Source organism: Dipodomys merriami, unplaced genomic scaffold, assembly GCF_024711535.1.
Source record: "Dipodomys merriami isolate MVZ:Mamm:240054 unplaced genomic scaffold, mDipMer1.0.p SCAF_283, whole genome shotgun sequence".
In the NCBI taxonomy this organism is placed as follows: domain Eukaryota; kingdom Metazoa; phylum Chordata; class Mammalia; order Rodentia; family Heteromyidae; genus Dipodomys; species Dipodomys merriami.
Window position 1 is genome coordinate 1,090,015 of NW_027204304.1, and position 13,961 is coordinate 1,103,975.

Below are 13,961 nucleotides of genomic sequence, written 5' to 3' on the forward strand. Positions count from 1 at the left end.
ATGAAAGTGTTGCTGTTTATGATATTGGTAAACTTAAGAAGGCAGTTGTATGGTCCTCAGTCTCATTAGGTTAAGGAATTGCTTAATGGGCTTGCCCGACATTACAATAATTTTGCTCCCATGGATTGGAAGATGTTTGTAGAGCCTTGCTTAAGAAACCTAAACACCTACAATGGCAAATGTGGTTTACTGAGTTATGTACAAAAAGGGCTAGACAAAATGCACAGAGCAGTAATCGACACCTTTCCCATGTTAGGTGGAACAGAACAATATGCGGATGCTCATATAAAAGTAAACTCTCCTGAAGAAATCCATGAGCAGTTAAGAGACATAGGTATTGAGGCATAGGAAAGGATTCCACCGGTAGGAGAGCATTATGTCTCTTGGACTAAAGTAATTCAAAAACCTAGTAAACCCTATGTTGAATTTTTATCACGATTGAAATTGACCTTGGAACTTACTGTTGTGGGAGAGGTTGCATGGCAACAACTGCTGCGCATGTTGGCTTATGAGAATACTAATGAGGACTGTAGATGAGCCCTATTGCCTATTAAAGAATCTGGGGATGTGAATACATATTTAAGGGCCTGCAAAGACTTTACATCTGAATCCAGGCCTATGCAGGTGTTTGCTGAAACTATGGCCACTACCTGGCATGCTATGCAAACAAACCCTCTAATCTAAAGTGTTTTGGATGTGGTCAAATGGGACATATAAAGAAAAATTTTAAAAAGGCTACTGATGTTAACAAGAGAAGACCTGGAATTTGCCCTAAGTGTGAAAAGGGGAAGCACTGAGAAAGGGAGTGTAGAGCAAAAAGAGACAATAAAGGAATTCCTATAAAATATGCTTACCCTATGCAGGGAAACTCTCCATCGGGCTAGCCCCGGAGTCCAGGATTAATAACCGAGGGCAGCCAACCATCTTTTCCCTCGTCCCTGCCACAGCCCACAGCACCGCAGTGGACATACCAGCCTTAAAAGATTTTATTTTGAAAGGTGGTGATAAGCCACAAAAAATTCCTACCAGAATTTATGGGCCTTTACCTGAAGCAACATTTGGCCTATTGACCGGTAGATCCAGTCTTAATACAAAAGGAGTTTTAGTACATTTAGGAATTATTGATGCTGACTATATTGGGGAAATAAAAATTTTAATGTCAGCTTCTGCAGATAATTCCTTTAAAAAGGGAGAATGAATTGCTCAAATTTTGTTATTACCATAGATATCTATTGGAAAGTTATTTAAACCCCACATTGGGGGATTTGGAAGTATTAACCAACAAAAATGTGTTTGGACTACTCATATTACTAAAATGCACCTAAGATTAAGATTAATATTCAGGAAAAGATATTGACAGGACTAGTAGATACTGGCTAAGATATTACAATTATTAACACTCATGAATGGCCTAATCATTTATTATATAAAATAATCTCCTGTAATATTAAAGGAGTTAACAATACTCTTGTAAATTTTATAGGACAAGCAGTGTTGTATGTTTCTATAACCTCAGAAGATAGACAGACAGCTGTCCTTAAACCTTATATTATGGAAGTTCCAGTTAACATAATTGGTAGAGATGTACTGGAACAATGGGGAGCTCATATTCAATTTTAACATTTTTAGATGGAGCCCATATTGATATTATGGAAATCTGAGGAACCTCTTTGGATTGAGTAATGGCATTTATCGAAAGAAAAATTAGAAGCAGCTTATCAATTAGTTGAAGAACAGTTAACCAACGGACATATTGAGCCGTCTATGTCACCATGGAATTCTCCAATATTTGTTATTAAAAAGAAGTCAGGGAAATGGAGATTCCGGACTGATTTACGAGGAGTAAAGGCTTCCATGTACCCTATGGGAGCTTTACAACCTGGTTTACCATCGCCTGCAATGCTTCCTAAAAATTGGCCAATAATAGTAATAGATTTACAAGATTGCTTTTTTACCATTCCTGTACATGTAAAAAATTGTAACAGGCCGGGCGCTGGTGGCTCACGCCTGTAATCCTAGCTACTCAGGAGGCTGAGCTCTGAGGATCGCGGTTCAAAGCCAGCCCGGGCAGGAGAGACCGTGAGACTCCTATCGCCAATAATCCACCAGAAAACCAGAAGTGGTGCTGTAGCTCAAGTGGTAGAGTGCTCACCTTGAGCTGAAGAGCTGAGGGACAGCGCCCAGGCCCAGAGTTCAAGCCCCACGACCGACAAAAAAAAAAAAATTGTAACAGACTTGCCTTTTCTTTACCACAAATAAATCATCAAGGCCCTTATCAGCGCTTCCAATGGAAGGTGTTGCCCCAAGGAATGATGAATTTTCCAACTATGTGTTATATGTTGATAAGATATATGTTGATAAGGCCTTAAAATCTGTTAGACAAAAATGGCCTCACATTTATATTTTTCATTATATGAATGATATTTTAGTTGCAGGACCAAATATGACAGAATTAGAAATGGTGTTACAGTGCTTACCATCTATATTTAAAGAATTTGGATTAATAATAGCACCTGAAAAAATACAAAAAGACATGTTGGTAAAATATTTAGGATATGTTGTCTGTAGACAAACATTCGCACCTCAAAAAATATCTTTATGACGTGATCAATTACATATGTTAAATGATTTTCAAAATTTCCTATGAGATATTAATTGGATGGAACTGGCCTTAAGAATTCCTACTTATCAATTACATAATTTGTTTTCATTGTTACAAGGGGAGCCTGATTTACATAGCAAAAGAACTTTAACTAAGGAAGCAGAAAGAGAAGTACAATTTGTAGAACAGAGAATAAAATAAATGGTTATACATCGAGTAACGCTAAGTCAACTCATAAATTTATTGATTTTAGATACATGGAAACACCCAAAAGGAATTATAGGACAAAATGAGATACCATTAGAATGGATTTATACACTGCATAGATTTACAAAAAATATGCCTTATGAACAACAGTTGGCAATTATTATTCAACAGGCCAGGCAATGGGTATTCACCCTATCAGGGTATGATTTATTTGAAATTATCCTTCCTTTGCCAAAAGACCAAGTAAAATATTTGTTAAACATGTCTGAAATGCTATAAATTACATTAGTAAATTTTACTGGGCAATTTTCCTATCATTTTCCCAAAGGTAGATCGTGGAATTGCTTGCTTAAACAACAATTTGTATTTAATAATATAATTACCAAGGTCCCTATTTCCACTGCTCTTACTGTTTTTACAGATGGCTCCAAAACAAAAAGTGTTTATTGGACAACAAATACATATTGGGTTCAAACAACTACTTTAGCATCAGTTCAACAAAATGAACTTTTTGCTATTATTAAGGTGTTACAAGATTTTGTGGGAGATGTTAATATTGATACTGATTCTGCCTATGCTGTAGGGGTTGTGACTAATATAGTCACTGCTGTTCCTTATTCATCTAAACCCCAGCTAAACCAATTATTTAAACAATTACAAGCATTACTGCAACAACATAAGGCCAAAGTGCTAACTCACATTAGGGCTCACTCTTCGTTACCTGGGTACCTTGTATATGGCGATAATCAGGTTGATAAATTAGTTTTGCTTCTGCTAAACAAGATCATGCTCATTTACATACAAATGCTGGCCATTTACATATGCATTATAAAATACCTTATTCTCAAGGTAAACAAATTATAAAAAGGTGCCCCATCTGCAGACCAATGCATTTGAGAGTTGTACCTGCTGGAGTAAATCCTCAGGATAACAACCTAAGGAGCTCTGGCAAATGGACATAATCCATGTACAAGCCTTTGGCCATTTTTCCTTTGTACATGTTACAATAGATACTTATTCCAAATTTGGGCTTTTGCCCTTACGGGAGAAACTGTTAACCATGTAATAGAACACTTATTGGAAGTTTTTGCCATTATGGGAGTGCCTGCCAAATAAAGACTGATATTGGATCAGCCTATAAAAGTATCAAATTTAAAAGATTTTGTGAACTTTATGATGTGGTACATATTACCGGAATAGAATATAACTCCCAAGACAATCCATTATTGAACGAGTTCATTGCACACTAAAACAACAAATCAAAAAATTAAAAAGGAGGAAAAGGTTGGATGAAGGTATGGATATTTTGTGGTTTTCCATGCAAAATCCTAAAATAATTTTACATCAAGCTCTTTTTGTTCTTAACGTTTTTAACTTACCACAAGGAGATATTTTACCTAGAGCTGAGCGCCATTTTGAACAAATATCACAAAAACCTTATTTAAATGCTCCTACATAGATTAAGATTACATTGAAAGCAGAATGGCAACTAGGAACATTACATAAGGGATGAGGATAGAGTTTTGTGTCTACACAGGATGGCAAACAATACTGTCTTCCTGCACAATGGATACAGACGCGGCCCAGTGAGGACAGCCCCATATCCTGCAACGAATCAGCCACCAGTTGAGGAAGAAGAAATCCCCACTGCCCACCTGGGGACAGGTAAAAAAGTTGACTGGAGAAGGACAGAAGATGTTACAATGCACTGGTAAACCTGTCATGGCTGAGAACTTGTTCTAGCCATGTGTGCCCTGCTTGCTGTAAACCCTGTCCATGCTAATGCTAATGTAAGTTATTCGGGCTTTTGTTCCTAACCCTCCTTTATTGGAACCTGTTGTTTGGGGAGACATGGATATAACCATCTATAATGTTCCTGCTGTTTAATCTCTCCTTGGAATAATTTGACATTTTGCAATAAGGATGATGGTAGCTTTTTAAATTTTACTTACTATACTCATCCCTTGCCTGTTTGTCTGGGGCCTCCTCCATGTTTAGTTATGAATTGGCAACATTGGGTTTTACCTGGGAAACGCACTTCCAATTCTACAACACAGCTGAAGCGATTAACTACTTGGTCCATAAATAGTAGCTGGGAAAGTGTCACCTTTGATGGCAAGTTATCCTTACCTATGTGTCCTGATTTTACTTATATTGATTTATAATATCAGCCTTTTGTGTGGCAAGAGTGTAGAGGGACATTTGGAAAAGTGTTCAATAATTTTATTAATTAGGGACCTTTTGGACAGTTTATTAACACATGTTAAGAATGGAATAGTACCAGATGTGATTTATCAAATGTTACCAGGATGCTGGAGATCGACTGATGGCCTAGGGAGATGGAGGCATTGCAGATGCATGCTGGGTTTCATGGCTGTACTCACTGCTTTTCAGACTCAATTTGGAAGGTCAGAGCAGTGCTGAAACCCGTGATGCTATCAAATGGATCGTTTTCAGGGACGTCGAACTCTGCATCCACTTATAATTTTACTTTGTACAAATCTTATGATGTTACTGCTTGTGTACCTCTGCCTTATGTATTTTTAGTGGGAAATTTTACATTTTCTCCTAATATTTCTTGTTTTAATTGTCGCCTATATTCTTTTTTTTATAATTTTATTTTATTTTATTTGTGAACATACTGTACAGAGGGGTTACAATTGCATGGGCAGGATAATGCGTATATTTCTTACCAAGCAATGCAGCCTCCTCCTTTGTTTACCCTTCACATCACTTCCCAGCCTCCCCTCCCCCCATCCCAATCCTTCTCCTTCCCCTCTCCCCCCCCCCCCCCGCACCGACGTTGTAAAGCTCATTTTGGACATGACAAATTGTACTTCTCATTGTTGCAACAGGTCCACCTGTATCCTTAAAAAAACTGGGTTTTCCCCATCTCCTCCACAAGTTATACTGACATCAAATATAGTGAAAGCAGGGGTTATACTGTGGGGGAGGGACATACAAAGCAACAAAGAGATAATCTTATAAATGCATTAGAAACACATGCATGAAAGTAAAAAACATTAAAATACATATCTAAGGGTTCATTTTCCTGACATCACATTATCTGACCTTTTCTGCTTGACTCATAAATATACTAGATATTGCAAATAAGGGAAACCATGTGACCTTTGTTTATTTGGGCCTGGCTTACTTCACTTAATATAATTTTTTCCAAACCTTTCCATTTCCTAACAAACGGGGAAATGTCATTCTTTCTGATGGAGGCATAGAATTCCATTGTGTATATATATCACATTTTCTTGATCCATTCATCTACTGAGGGGCATCTGGGTTGGTTCCATATCTTAGCTATGGTAAATAATGCTGCAACAAACATAGATGTGCTGGTAGCTTTAGTGTGGTCTTGTTTGTAAACATTTGGGTAAATGCCCAAAAGTGGGATTGCTGGGTCATAGGGGAGCTTTATGTGAAGTCTTTTGAGGAACCTCCATACTGCTTTCCAAAGTGGTTGAACAAGTTTACATTCCCACCAACAATGAAGTAAGGTTCCTTTCTGTCCACATCCCCTCCACCATCTGTTGTTGTTAGAGTTCTTGATTTTTTGCAGTTCTAACTGGAGTGAAGTGATATCTCAGTTGTTTTGATTTGCATTTCTTTTATGGATAAGGATGTTGAACATTTCTTCATGTGTCTATTGGCCATCCTTCTTTCTTCTTCAGAGAAGTTTCTCTTTAAGTCTTTCGCCCACTTATTTATTGGGCAGTTGTTTCTTTGAGGATTTGTTTTTGGGTGGTTTAATTTTTTGAGTTCCAAGTATATTTTAGATATGAGACCCTTGTCCGTTGTATGGCTAGTAACGATCTTCTCCCAATCCGTGGGCTTTCTATTGATCTTGCTAGCTATGTCATTTGCCCTGCAGAAGCTCCTCAACTTTATGCAATTCCATTTGTCCAAACTTTCTTTGATTTGTTGTGTTTCCGGGTCTTTATTAAGAAAATTTCAGCCTGAGCCAAGGAGACCTAGGGTTTCTCCTAATCCGTCCTGTAATGTTTTCAGAATGTCTGCTTTGACTTCAAGGTCTTTGATCCATTTGGAGTTGATTCTGGTGCAGGGTGATATATAAGGATCTAGCTTTAGTTTTCTACATGTAGTTAACCAATTTTGCCAGCACCATTTACTGAAGGACTGTCTTTCTTCCATTCTATTGTTTTAGCTCCCTCATCTAAGATTAGATGGCTATAGGTCTGTAGGTTCATTTCTGGGATTCCAATTCTATTCCATTGGTCCTGAGGTCTGTTCTTGTGCCAATACCAAGCTGTTTTGATTACTAGGGCTTTATAGTAGAGTTTGAAATTTGGTATTGATATTCCTCCAGCAGTGTTCTTTCCATTGAGGAGCGTTTTTGCTATTCGGGGTCTTTTTTTGTTCCATATGAATTTTTGGATTGCCTCTTCTATTTCCTTGAAGAATGAGGTTGGAATTTTGATAGGTATTGCATTGAATTTGTAGATAGCCTTGGGAAGTATTGCCATTATCACGATGTTAATCTTTCCAATCCAGGAGCATGGGAGGTTTTGCCATTTTTCAAGTTCTGTGTTGATTTCCTTTTTCAAGATTTTAAAGTTTTCATCATAGAGGTCCTTCACTTCTTTGGTTAAGTTAATTCCTAGGTATTTTATTTTTTATGGGGCTATTACAAATGGAGTTGCTTTCCTAATTTCAGCCACACTTTTCTCATTGTTGGCATATAGAAAAGCCATTGATTTTTGGGGGTTAACTTTATAACCTGCTACTTTACCAAAGTTTTGAATCAGCTTGAGTAATTTGGGAGTGGAGTCTATGGGATTCTTTAAATACAAGATCATGTCATCTGCAAAGAGGGAGAGTTTTATTACTTCTTTCCCTATTTGGATCCCCTTTATTTCTGCATCTTGTCTTATTGCTGTAGCTTGTCGCCTGTATTCTTGCATTAATTCCTCTCTTAATTTTAATGACAGTAATAGTACTATGATATTACAACAAAGAACTCATATTTGGCTACCTGTTAAATTAGGAAGAGAATGGTCCCAAAATCCTTTGGATAGTGTTGTTATTGAATTTTTTTACCAAACTACTAAAACGTACAAAGCGTATGATTGGAGCCATTATATGTGATCTTAAACTTAATTGCTATTACCACTGTTGCTGCAGTGTCTGGAATTGCCCTATACACTTCCTTACAAACTAAGCACTTTGTGGAAGAATGGCACTGGGATTCACATGAATTGTGGGTCTCACAGGTAGAAATTGATGCTCTAATATAAACACAGATTAATATTCTTAAACAGACAGTGGGATGGTTAGGAAAAATATTATTGGTTGTGGAAAAACAGTTATTATTAAAATGTGATTGGAATTTTACTACCTTTTGCATTACTAATATAAAATATAATAAATCTATACATGATTAGAATGTAATACAGTAGTATTTATCTGGAAATTCTACAGCTCCTCAATTGATTGCTCAGTTATAATTTAATGTACATGATATTTTTGGTAAACAATTTACAAATGATGATGCTTCTAATATTGCTGATGCATTTATTAAACAATTGGAAGGGTTGGATCCGAAAGAAATACAACATAGCATTTTAAATACTACTAGTAGTATGGGAATCATTATTGTTATTATTTTGTTTGCACTTGTACTGTTATATTTGATTTTTATGAAACCAATGCAAGCGTCTATGATAACGCTGTGGAAAGCTTTTCTTTTAAAACAAAAGAAAAAAGAATAAAGTTGTGAAGACTCAGGGTCTATGTTAAAGGGGCAGAATGATGCAGGCTCTGGCCTCAGGATTATCCGAGAGCTGTGTTTGAGTATTAAGAAAGCTCTTGGATGCCGGGCTAGAGAGGGAAAATTTTCTCTCTCCCTGTCTCAAAACACATGTCACAGACTCCTGGGAGCTGAGGAAGTAGCTCTTCTGCTTGCTTAAGCATAGATAATCAGCTGGTCAAGCATTTTCCTGATATTGAAGAAGTGGTTTGAGCTTGCTCTAAAATAGGTTAGATCATAAAATACCAAGACATTGTCTCATAGGTCAAGTAAAAATGTATCTGTTGAAATTTTTGTGTGAATGTCTTCTGACCAAATCTTGGCAAAGCTCATGCTTGCTTGTCTTTAAATACCACTGACAATAAAGCACAGCATTCAGTGGCAATTGCTGTTTGCACTCTGCATCCCTTATGTCTTGGTGATTTCGTTACCCTTACCCAGGGACCCCAACGCAGTAGATGTTGACAAAAGCCCACTCGGGCAGGAAGGTTCCCTAGATTCTTATCTCCAATAAACTTCTCAGCAAAAGACAGACACAAGTGATCTGAGGTTGAAATAGTAGGGCACACGCCTTGAGAATAAATAGGCTCAGAGAGAGTGTCCAGTCCCAGAGTTCAAGCCCTAGGACAAACCAATAAAACAAAAACAAAAATAAAAACAAATCCCAAACCTAGCATTTTTCTCACTGTATACAGAGGAAGTAATTAAGGGAAATTGCTTCCTGTGTTACATACAGTTAGAAGAAAGAAGATGTCACACAATTATTCTCTTCATACCATGTTATATCAAAGCCTCAAAAAATTGCCCTTTTTCGGGCTGGGAAGGTGGCTCAGTGGCAGAGCGCTTGCCTTGCATGCCTGAGGCCCTGGGTTCAATTCCTCAGCACCACATAAGGAAAAAGAAAGATACTGGAAGTGGTGCTGTGGCTCAAGTGGTAGAGGGCTAGCCTTGAGCTGAAGAGCTGAGGGATAGCACCCAGGCCCAGAGATCAGGCCCCACTACCGGACCAAAAAAAATTGCCCTTTTTCTAAATTTATAAATTAATATCATCCATTTGTTGGCAACTCTCTCTACATTATTCACATTATAATTTTATACATGAAGTGTTGTAATTATCTATTAGCTGAGTTCTAATTATAACTCTTATGAAAGAATATTCTAGGCAAATAGAATGCAAGAAACATTTGTAAATTTGTCAATTAAACACTGTACTTAAAAAGAATTTTGTAAGTATCTTATAGAATATGAAATTACAAACAAAACCAAAGTATTTATTTTAAATCTAAACTCCAATTTAGCAAGATCTACATAGTCCGTCATTAGATTAACTTTGCTATTTCTCCAGGCTTAAGTTTTTGTAATCCTTCATCCTTTCCTTGGAATCAAACAGAGTGATGATTACTTACTTTTTCAAATTTTGGATGGGAATCATGATCCATTTTGCATCTAAGGTTCTGTAATGAAGAGTGCATTTAAAACACAACTGAGGATTATATATGAGTTGCACTTCAATAAGAAACTTGACTTCTCAAAACATAATGACAAAATTAGCCCAAACGTCCAACTTTGTATTCCTTTCTTGTTTGGTTTATTTTATTAAGACAAAAGTATACTACCTGGTCCAGGGAAGGTATCACTGTGTAATTCCACTATCTAATCTCCTATCTTAATCTCAGTGCTAGAATTCTAGCCTTGTATCACATTGCCCCTCCATAGATTCTTGGTTTATTTAATCTAGATACAGACTAGCAATTCTGAACTTCTCCAGTAATATTATGCACTGCACTGCTCAGAGTGTTCATGTACTCTTCAAAGATGTTCTAACATTTGACACAGGATATGAATATTTTCAGATGCACCTGCAGGAGTCTCTGATTCATTCCTCCATGGATCTGATCCTTTTAATAATGATTACTTGACTCTCTTACTATCTCTGGTCCCTATCTATGTAGTATTCTTAAACTTTTTTGAAGAAAGTTCACTTGAGGATTTTCTAACATTAAAAATTATCAATTGATTCTAGTCTTACTCAGGACATGTTTTCTATTGTTTTCTAACTTTTCCACATATTCTGAGAGTTGCTTCATATGTGTATTTGTGCACATATAAGTGCCTCTGTATATATGTGTATGATTGCATGTATGTATGCAAAGCCTCAACATCTTATTCAGCAACCTTGCTCATGACTGGTATTCCAATAGTTGAGCCATTCTTCCAATCCAACTTTTGGCTGGTTAATTATATATAGTTTCTCAAAGACTGTTCTGCCCAGGCTGGATGCAAACTGAACTTCCCAGACTACTTTACATTCTTAGGTTGTATTGCTCCAGTAGTATCAAATTTTAAATTACAAATATTTTGTGAGTGTAAAGACTAAGGTGTAGCATAGATTTTTAACTAAAGAATTTATATAAAGATAGATGAACATGCACATTACATATGCTGAGTGTACACTGTTAGAAATGTGATCCTAAGCTTGGTGGTGGTGAGATCTTCGGATAGGGTTAAAAGCCAGCCTGGACAGGAAAGTCCCAGAGACTCTTTTTCCAATTAACTACAAGAAAATTAAAAGTGGCACTGTGGCTCAAGTATAGAGCATTAGGCTTGAGCTGAATAGCAGAGGGACAGCTCCCAGCCCTGTGTTCAAGTGCCAAGACCACCACCAACAAAAAATATATAAGTAAAGGAAAGAAAATAAATGTGATCTTATCCACCAGTTGATGGCTAGTATAATCCCTGCTCTCTCAGGATGGACTTTTTTTCCAATTAAGTCCATGCTCTTATATCTGATTTGCATTGGAAACAGAATTATGCTTCCATTCTACTGTCTACAAAGTTGCGTGATTAGCAAGCATGATTTAAAAAGGGAGTGGCCTCATACTTCGTGTTCCACGTAGGAGTAATGCTAAGTGACATCAACTGTATAGACGTCTCTTCAAAGAAGAAATATTAGATGTTTATTGGAAAGCTAGTATTTGACTTTTTTTATTGTGAGAATACCGTACACAGGAGTTACAATTACACAGGCAAGATAACGAGCACATTTCTTATCAAGCATTGTTGCCTCTTCTTTGTTTCCCCTTCCCTTCCATTCCCATACCCCCTCTCCCCTCACCCTATCCTCCCCCCCCACCAAAGTTGTAAAGTTCGTTTTTCAACATAATGACTTGTACATCTCATTGTTGCAATGGGTCCACCTGTATCCCTAAACGATTTGTTTTTAGAGAATATGTACAGCAAAGATTCTATAACATAACTCAGCAAAAGCAGGTGCACTGAATCATTTTGGAATTAATTTTTTTGCTTGGGAAGATTATTGATCTTGTCGTTCTTTTTGGGAAAACTTAAAGTCATATTTCACTTTTTGTTGGTTGTGTGGCTTGAATTCTGATCCTGGGCACTGTCCCTCAGCTCTTCAGTTCAAGTTGAGCGCACTACCACTTTAGCTACAGCACCACTTCCGGGTTTCTGGTGGTTAATTGAAGATAAGGGTCTCGTGGACTTTCCTGACAAGGCTTGCTTTGAACCACAATCCTCTGGTCTTAACCTCCTGAGTAGCTAGGATTACAGGTGTAAACCACCAACACCCAGCTCATATTTGCATATATGTGCACTGAATGACACTGTGTAGACAAAGAATGGAATTTTTAACCAAATGATAACATAGTAGATTTTCAGAAAAATTGAGGTAGCAGTAAATATGTCCTCCTTTTCCATTTTGTTACATTAATGACTCATGAGCTATGGGACCCTTACATTAGCATCCTGTGACATCTGTATAGGTGTATTTAGTATCAGGAAATGTTCATAGAGAAATGTAGAAAGAATGAGATTTTTAGAAAACAAAGGAGATAAGGTATGAAAGAACAGCATAGAAGGAGATACATTTATCATGCAGAGATTAAGAACTAGCCTAAGAGATTTAGAATGCTAAAGGCAATGAGGAAAAGCCTACTTGACAACTAGCTCTTCAGTAACCAAAAATGGTTCTCTAGACCAGTTTCTGGTAAACTTAGTTACTATCATTTTTTCCTTCCATCTGGAGTTATTCCTTATTTTCTGTCACAACTATTAATTAGCTTCTGCCTTTTTGGTGCCAAAACTGACCAGAAAGTTTTCAAAATCACACTTAGACTATTTTCACTTTGTGATTAGCAGTGATGACACAAAATCCTGGAATCGTTGAATTTCCAGAATTAATCTTCACCTAACATCTAAGCACATTCCTGGCATTAATTGCTGTGACTTAATGAACAAACCTTTTTTCCACACAGTATCCTAACATAAGTAAAATACATGAATTAGGGGCTATTGTCAGGTGTCAGTATGAAAGGAGCAATTATATATTTCAAGTATGGGTTCTTTATTTTCCAATTACTCTTTTTTTGCCAGTTCAGGGGCTTAAACTCTGTGGTAGGGAATTATTCCTGAGCTTTTTATTTTCTCAAGGCTAGCACTCTACCACTTGAGGCACAGATTCCTTTCAGTGTTTTTCTTTTTTATGTGTTACAGAGGAATTGAACCCAAGGTTTCATTCATGCTAGGCAATCACCATACCATGAAGCCACATTCCCAAGCCCTAAGAGAATTTCTTAAGAAGGCATTACATTTTCATTCCGTAAGTATGTATCATAAGTTTGTCCAGGTGCTAGAAAATGATGCAGAAAGCAATACAATATAATAAGTCCAGTAAGGCTGGATGGACAATGAATTTCACAGTCTAGCCAGGGCACAGTGGGTCTTACCTCAGGGAGCTGTTTCAACAGGCTAAGCGAGACAGCTCGTGACCCAGAGCCCACCTCCAGAATGAGAGGGTCACCGTGGATTCCAGCCATATGGGGATGCTGGCCCTCCTCCTCCAGTTTTGTGAAAAGAGAGAGAAAAGTCAGAATTACAATTAAGTCGGGTGGCGGTGGCTCAGAACTCTAATCCTAACTACACAGAAGGCTGATATATGAGGATCATGGTTCATAGCCAGCCCCGACCGGAACGTCTCTGAGACTCTTATTTCCAAAGAACCACCAGAAAACCAGAAGTGGTGCTGTGGGCTCAAGTGGTAGAGCACTAGCCTTTTGCTGAGGAGCTCAGGAACAGCGCCCATGCCTAGGGTTCAAGCCCCACAACTGACAAGAAGTGGACTTCCTACCACAAGAAGTGGATTGAATAGCACCCATTGTCCTTGGGAGGATGGTAATGAAGTCAGGACGAGTTTCCTGTGAAGTTAAAATGATAAGGAGATCACCTGACTTCTCTGTGCCTCGGTTTCCCCAGATGCAAAACTCAACACAGTGAAGCATCCCCTTCCTCATGGGGATAGGGTAATAATGAAAGAGAGCCATGTTTTGTTTCAAAATCCCCACCTGTTGCATGATT

General features: G+C 37.6%; 1 long non-coding RNA gene across 1 annotated transcript in view; it reads right to left on the reverse strand.

Moving 5' to 3' along the window:
* The window catches only part of LOC138838569 (uncharacterized), a 28,485-nt gene extending 15,045 nt beyond the window's left edge, over positions 1 to 13,440 (reverse strand). Inside the window, exons 1-2 of the long non-coding RNA XR_011375662.1 lie at positions 13,334 to 13,440; positions 9,995 to 10,042 (exon numbers count right to left, since the gene is read on the reverse strand). This is a non-coding gene — a long non-coding RNA (uncharacterized lncRNA). The remainder of the gene's footprint in view (positions 1 to 9,994; positions 10,043 to 13,333) is intronic.
* Between the last annotated feature and the right edge of the window lie 521 nt (positions 13,441 to 13,961).